Source organism: Arvicanthis niloticus, chromosome 4 (genome assembly GCF_011762505.2).
Source record: "Arvicanthis niloticus isolate mArvNil1 chromosome 4, mArvNil1.pat.X, whole genome shotgun sequence".
In the NCBI taxonomy this organism is placed as follows: domain Eukaryota; kingdom Metazoa; phylum Chordata; class Mammalia; order Rodentia; family Muridae; genus Arvicanthis; species Arvicanthis niloticus.
The window spans coordinates 45,696,738-45,704,364 of NC_047661.1; positions in this window are offsets into that span (position 1 = coordinate 45,696,738).

The following is a 7,627-nucleotide window of genomic DNA, read 5'->3' on the forward strand; positions in this document are numbered from 1 at the left end:
GGTTTAGGACCCTTGGTCACTAAAGATACTAAGCTCTATATTATAATGGACAATCTTTCCAAGGTCTCACCGAGCATAAAATTAGCCTTTCTTCTCACAGATGAAGAGGTGTCCATATTACTGATAGCAGTCTTACAACCTCTGTCTAACAGGATTAATCTGGAACTAGTTATGAAAATGATAGTGGCTTCCCTTGGGGCAGCTGACAATCAAGACAAAACTTTCTTTTTAAGCCCACCCGGACCAACTCTTTATTTCTAGACTTCAAGGTACAGTGATACCCTAAAATTGAGATGCAAGTAATGATTTGAGAACATGTTTGTGCAATGCTACCAAAAACTATTTGTGTTATATAATTTATACAAGCCAAAATTCAGACAACATGAATTGCAAAGGATATTAATTGTGGAAAATAGTGGTAGAAAGATCATAAAACTGGATGCAACTGAGTGTATTAGTCACAGTAAGAAAAAGATTTGTGTTTAATGTTACATCAAGAAAGGGAGCTAAAATTCTTTTGGATTGTTGGTTAAAATATGAATTAAAGACAGTTCATCTATGAGAAAATCAAAAATGTTCTATCAGCAATGGTTTACCATAGAGCAGTAAGTTCAGAGAATTAATGACATTGAAACATCAGAGCATATTTTTCATTTAACATTTATTCACTTCCATGGGGAAAGTTGGAAAGATGTATCATTTACCATTACTTTAATGAATATACTTGGAGGTGATCTAAGTATAGAATCTCTTGTACTGTATAGAAGCATCACCTATCAATAAAAATCCTGTGGCCAATGAGTGGGGGCAGGATTAGAAGGTAAAACATCTGGTATGTGTGTGAGGGGAGGATTCTTGGATAGAGTTGTGGCTCAGGAATTTGCCCATGAGCAATAAAGAAGATAGTTGCATGAAACTGAGGACCAGGTAACCAACAATGTGGCATTCATAGAATAAAATATAGGGGTTATTAAGTTATGAGCTAGTCAAGGAATAACCCAAAACTTTTGGCTGGGGCATTTATTCATAATAATTCAGTCTCAAAATCATTATCTTGGGAAACTTGGGTGTGAATGGAAAGTCCATGGTTATACCCAAGCTCGGTATTGTTTTCTATAGGCCCATCTGTACATTGGAAAACACAGTCACTCTATTGAAAAATCTAAATAAAATGGAAACAAATGGACCCCAAGGTGACAGAATCTATGTGGTAGCACTCAATTATGAGAGTTAAAGTGGCCTTGGTTATTGTAAGAACATCAGAGTCAAGGCACCAGGAAGAATGGTCTAATTTTCCCAGATGTAGTGTTGGTCAGCGAATCACAGTGTTTATAGGTATAAAATGAACTGCATGTCTACTAAAGATCTATAAAAGCAAAAAACTCAACAAAAATATTATTTAAAAGTCATAACCCTTCAATCAATACCTAGACTTGTGTCATTTTGTAGATCACCAAGGCCTTGAATGCTAGGTCCCCTCAAGGAAGGATACTTCCACAATACCAAAATTGTATATTGCTAATACTCAATTTTCCTCCAGTAAGCACTGTAGCTTTTAGTGTGACAACTGCATGTCAAAGAGGAAAAAAAGCAATCAAAACATTTAGACACACTAGGCATGAGCTCTTGGTTGTATTGACTCCAGGAAACCTAAAATGCCATTCAGGTCAGATCGGGTGTTTACAGGAGTTGTAAGCTATTAATAGAATTTGGCTTGGAATTTTAATCTAGCAACATGGCTGCTTTGGCAAAAGATCACATCCAAAGTCCTAGGTCTGTGTGATCTAGCTGGAATGCAAGCATGCCACAAACCTTTAATCCGTTTGGCTGGAATACAGACACAACACCCTTCGTACACATCTTTACTCCCTAGTGGAGGAAGGAAATTCAGTGACTGCAGTTGAACTGAACTTTACTACAGGCAATGCAGTAAAGTTCAGTGGAGTCAACCTGAGTGAATTTGGGGGTATATATACAAGATCATGTCACTTACATGTAGTAATATTTGGATTTATTTTTTATTTTGAATGTCTTTTATTTCCCTCTCTTGTCTGGCCTTTCAGCACTGTGTAGAATGGCAGGACTGTAAGCAGGCATCTTTGTCGACAATATGATATATAACTTATGGATATCAAACAATAATAATTAGGAGCATTCAATGATGTTCTCTAGTGTTAATATTAACATGCTTTCAGTCACACTAAATAGTTTTATTGTGTGAGTGGATATTATGATCACTTGTATTTTGAGTTTAAATATTATTTAAAGAATGTCTTTGAATGAAAAACTAATGAATTTGTGCTGATGAACTTCAGTGTAAACACGATTTGACTAAGGGAAGCGCCTATGCCTGGTAAAACAATACTTCTTGATATATATATATATATATATATATATATATATATATATATATATATATGACAATGTAGTTATGTCCCTAAAAGAGGTGAACATTTGAGCAAGCAGATAGATAAAAGAGATCTATCCTTACTATGATAGATAGCAGCATCATGGAGCTGTTAAAGGCCTAAAGAGAATTAAAAGGTGAAGATAACAAGTAAATTTTCATTTTCCTTGAGCTAAGACATCTTCTTGTCTAAGTAATCACAGGTCCTAGTTCTTACAGCTTCAGACCTTGGAACTTACAGCAAAGTTTGCTGCTATCTCTCAGGTCTTCAATCTCAGATTGGGATTTACATCATCAGCTACCATGGAGTCTGGCCTACAGGTGATTTACTCTACTAAATTTGTTCCTTCTTGTTTCAGATGAAGGACTTCTCAACTTCCATAATCTTGTAAACCAAAACCTAAAATAACTCTTTGGCAGAGGAGATAGGTAGGTAGGTAGGTAGGTAGGTAGGTAGGTAGATAGATAGATAGATAGATAGATAGATAGATAGATAGATAGATGATAGATAAAAAGATAGATGATAAATAGATGATAGATGAGTGAGTGAGAAAGAGAGATAAGTTGAATATAGATATAGATCAATACATATTATTTGATATGTTTCTCTGAGGAAAATGTTCTTGGAAATTGCTAGGTAATTTAGTGATTCTAGGGACTCTTAAAAGTAAATGTAGGCAATAGTCTACCCAAGCTCCATTCATTAGCAATCTTTATCCATGCAAATTCTCAATAGTTTACTTCTCCTGTGATAGCTTCAAGTTGAAATAGAAGATCATCAGAAAAACACATGTAGATATCATAGACTAATACTGCTAAATTTCAACCCATGGGATAATTTAAAAGAAAATTAAATTTAGATTTCCAATCAATGGACTGAAGTTATGGCTCATTTTTTAAAATCAGCATTTCTTTCTGCCTTTCTTATATTAACCCTTAAATGCATATTTTAGTATAATGTAGAAAGGATTTTTTGCTCTAATTTTGTCAATATGGTTTTATGGATTTTTCATAAACAGAGTTTGATGTTGTTAAAATTAGAGAATAAGGAATAATTTTTTTCACTGCTCCATAGAAAATGTTATGAGTCTCAAAGAATTTGCATAACCTGAAGCAATTGCCTCTCATGAATGGTTACTCCATTACTAGCTCCCACATAGAATAGCTTATATCAACCTTGATTAGATTTTTGGTAAGTTGAGGAACTTCTGTCATTTATCTTAATTTTAAGACCACTTACAGCATAAAAAGTCTAAACAACTAAGCAACAAGATAGTGAACGTTGCTAAGACCAGTTCAAAGGGAAATTCTTGAGCAATAATTTATTCACATGAACTAACAGAGGAAAAAAATCACAGAAGGTCCACCCTTGAACTCTGTGAATGAGTAATGAAGAGAAGTTTATTTGTATTTCCATTCAATGATTTTCACAAGGAGTCAACTATAGAAATACTAATTTCTATGGGCACTGAGGAAGATATTTTATTTGCTAATTCTGAGATGATGTCCCTAACCTTTTAAATTCCAAGCATTCTTCCTGGCATTAATAAGTCACATGTTCATGTGTAAAATATAGTCATATTAACTCAGAGCTAGTGCTTTACCCCACCAGCAAGTCAATTCAAATTTACACACACCAACTTAATCATTACTTCATATCTTCTGTCCCCACATTTGTGAAGTTTTAAATAACACCAAGGCACAGTCTTTGGGTATCTTTTAGATTTATAGACCTTTCCAACTACAAATTTTCACATTGCAATGAGACCAGGACTCTGCAGTCAGACCAAACAACTGCAATTCAAATCACATTGGCTTCCTATTGCTCTTAGGAAGAGTAAGAAGGAGGAGGAGGAGGAGGAGAAGGAGGAGGAGGAGGAGGAGGAGGAGGAGGAGGAGGAGGAGGAGGAGGAGGAGGAGGAGGAGGTGGTGTGGTGGTAGTAGTAGGAAGGAAGAAGAAAAGAAAGAGGAGAGGGAAGGGAAAGGAGGAAGAAGAGGAGGAGGAGGAGAAAAAGATACAGTAGGTAGAGTTAAATTAAAGTTTTAAAAAACAAGTGCAGCATAGTATAGGCCTACAAAAAAGAAAATCATTGGGCCAGGCCTCAGAAAACAGGCTGAGATTAAGAACATTTACATTTGAATCAAGACAATGCAGACTGGGCTCAGGAGAAGCTTGGGTGACAGACATTCCTTTTGTCTTGGTCTTCATGACCAGCTCCTAGAAAGGTGTTTTCTGGAATTTGTTTTTTGCCTTGCTTGTTTCTTGTGGGGGAGGGGTCAATCTAAGACCCAAAGACATTCACAACAAAAAGTGTATGGGCCAGGAGTTATAGATAGTGAATATGCTGGAGAAATTAAAATCATGCCTGCTTCCCTCCATGGCATTATAGCTGTGCCTGTTAACAAAAAGAATTGTTTAACTTGTTTTAGTTCCTTTGTATCTGCTTCCTTCCAAATTTGTTAAGAATGAGAGACGACAAAATGGCTTTGGTTCCTCTGATGTATATTGGGCTAAATCTATTACTAGCAAGAGACCTAATCTTAAGCTAATAATTAAAAGAAAAAAAAGTTTTGAAGGATTAATAGATACTGAAGTTGAGGTAACAATTATTAGAGGACAAGATTGCCTTCAGCTTGGCCTTTATATGATACTCTCACTCAGCTAAAAGAGATTGGTTATTCAATTAATCCAAAACAAAGCTCAAACGTAAGATTTATAAAACTAATGGGGCATTACAGCCTGACCTGCCTACTCCAGCTGCCATTCCAGTAAAGGCTTGTAAAATTATTATAGATCTAGAAGATTGTTTTTATACCATTCCTTTACATTTCTGGTAAAGGTGAGAGGTTTGTATTCAGTTAATTTGTTCATAATTTTTGAGAACCCATGGAGCGATATCACTAGAAAGGTTTGCCTTAAGGAATGGTTAATAGCCTTATGTTATATTAAAAAATGTTTTTGTTATTTTAATACGAAAAGAGTTTAAATCTTTCAGTATATATTATTCATTGTATAATATTTTATTAGCTGATTTCTCTGGGGAAGTTTTTCTGCAAGCCTTTGCTCTAGTATAATGGGCTTTAAAATTTTGGAGTACTTGTTGCTCCAGAAAAGATTCAAAGGCACTATCTTTTCAATATTTGAAACCTCAGTTATATCCTAAGCAGATTATGGCAAAGAAAATTCCAATAAGAATATATAGTTGGAGCTAGAGAGATGGCTCAGCCATTAAAGGTTAGACTCACAACTAAAAATATAAGAATTGAATTCCCAGCAACCACATGGTGGCTCACAACCATTTGTGGTGGGATCTAGTGCCCTCTTCTGGCTTTCAGGTTTACATGCAAAAAGAAAATGGTTTGCTTTTAATTTGATTTAAGTTTAATGATTTTCAAAAGTTGTTAAGAGATATTAATTGGCTAAAACCTCATCTTAAGCTTACCATAAGAGAACTTGAACCCCTGTTTAATATTCTCAAGGGGGATACAAGTCCTAATTCCCCTCAACAATTAACTAATAAAGGAAAAATAGCTTTGCTGAAAGTAGAGTGAGCTGTTAGTTATCACCAGATAAATTATATGGACTATGAAAAATTGTTGGCTGTTTGCATTATTGCTGCTCATGTGCTCACAGTGAAGACCCCCAAATTAGGGAAACCCTTACTCAAGCCTCGGGATATCGCGGCCACCAAAGAACTCTCGCAAGACACCGTACCTGGATGCAAACGGCAGAGGTTTATTAGGGAAATAGGCTGGCAGTCAAACCCCAAGCTCTCTCGCAAGAGCAAGCAAGGTTTGGCACTGAGTGATGGGTCTTTTAAAGAGCAAAACCACAAACCAGGGGAGTGAGGAGGGGGCGAGAGGTTGCCAAGGATACATAACATGAGAATAGTGATACATTCCAAAGAAACCCACCCTAAAAGATTAAGGGCCATGGAAATTACCCAGTACAATCATTTTCTCAAAAATGTGGTTTCACCAAGTCACTGCCCTACCTTGTCATTTATCAACTATTTATTCTCACTAGCTCCAGCTGTAAAGTCACAGCTCTGTCATTGTGTTTTTACCACCTGAATGACTTTCACTCCTTACAGCCAGTTCCTGGGACTGGCCTGGCTTGACTGGCCTGGCTTGTTTCAGAGAAAATTTTCCATGTCCCTAAAAGAACTTAAAAGGCATCTATATATGTATATATTCTATAAAAATGATTTTTATAATTTTTCATTCTTCAACAGCAGCCCTTTGGGAAAAGAAACCATTAATGTAAATTCATCTTTCTTCATCTACAAGTAAAGTTTGAACATCCTATTATCACATTGTTACTGTGTTAATATAAAATTGTAAAAAAAAAATGTTTATTCCTTATTCCAAATAGGAATTAAGTTGGTTGTTGAAAAATAACAATATTTGTCTTATTACATGGCAAACTTTTGGGGCAAATTTGATGATCATTATCCAAAAGACAAGTTGTTACAGTTTTTCTCTGTGCATGATTTTATATTTCCTATAAACTTACATGCAGCCCATAGAAAAGATGTTTACTTTATTTACAGATGCCTCATCTATTGAGAAGGCAATGTATGTAATTAGATCACATGTTCACTTTCTTGAGTTTCCCCTGCTTTAGCACAAATAATTGAATTATGTACTGTAGCCACTGTCTGAAATGCTGAAAAATCAAGCTTTCAATTTGCATAATTGTAGCCAGTATATGGTTCATGATTTCTAATTGCTTAAAATTGTTTCTTTTTTAGATATTTCTAATTCTCAAATTTTATAGTTATTTATAAAAATACAGCTTAATTTAAGAAACATGTACTGTTTCTTAACATTATAAGACATTTAAGAGCTCATATTGGATTGCCTGGACCCCAGGGCAATGCCACAGCAGATTTGTATACTAGGCAGATGATAGGCCTTACAAAATAATTGGCCATACAACCTTATTCTTGACAGCATCAGAATAGTGATGGCTTGAGATGATAATTGGCATTTCTAGAAAGTGTGCAAGTTAAATTGCAGAGATTTGTTCTCGGTGTTCTCAAATTTTTCATAATGGTGTTAAGCCTTGAGGCCTTATACATAATCAATTTTGACAAATATATGTTACTCATTTTTGATTTTAGAAAATTAAAATATGTACATGTGACTTGACACCTTTTAGGCTTTCTAGTTGCAACTACTTTAACAAGAGAAGCAACTAAAAATGTAATTAGTTAT